This window comes from Sinocyclocheilus anshuiensis, unplaced genomic scaffold (assembly GCF_001515605.1).
Source record: "Sinocyclocheilus anshuiensis isolate Anshui unplaced genomic scaffold, SAMN03320099.WGS_v1.1 scaffold164, whole genome shotgun sequence".
Taxonomy (NCBI): Eukaryota; Metazoa; Chordata; class Actinopteri; order Cypriniformes; family Cyprinidae; genus Sinocyclocheilus; species Sinocyclocheilus anshuiensis.
The window spans coordinates 395,339-396,057 of record NW_015557128.1 but is presented as its reverse complement, the minus strand read 5'-3'; positions in this window follow the sequence as shown (position 1 = coordinate 396,057).

Below are 719 nucleotides of genomic sequence, written 5' to 3'. Positions count from 1 at the left end.
ATTGGGGAAGTCGTGGCCTAATGGTTAGAGTCGGACTCGTAACCCAAAGGTTGCGGGTTCGAGTCTCGTACCCCAAACCGTACCCCAAATCCGGCAGGGATTGTAGGTGGGGGTAGTGAATGTACAGCGCTCTCTCCACCTTCAATACCACGACTGAGGTGCCCTTGAGCAAGGCTTGGATGGGATAAATGCAGAGCACTAATTCCTAGTATGGGTCACCATACTTGGCCACATGTCGCGTCACGTCACGTCACTGTCGTTGTCATCATACCACGGACATTACCTGAGATGTTAAAGTCCAATATTTCAATATTTATTTTGTTAGCACACATTGCTAGTCTTAAAGACAACAATTAATCTGTGCAAGTTAATCCTATAAAAAAAAAAGTTTGTTTTGGTAATCTTTAATTAAAATCTGATCATTTGCTTCCGCTCTGGAATGGCATGCCTTCTCTGATGACGTCAGCTTGACAGAATATGCTTAACCACGCCCCTCCGACCATTAGTCTGCTGTGAGTGAGAGATGAGAGGAGGAGCGCTAAATAAAACCCCGTCCTCTACTCAATATCCATTCCATTTCAGTTGGAAATATGCCACCACACTGAAATCCAGTCGGCAGCAACTTCCGGTTCATGCGGACTTTAAAGTAAATATGTCAGCAAACTGTGCTCTTTCAAGGATGTGCATTTAATGCATGGCCAAAGTAAGAACATAATCTA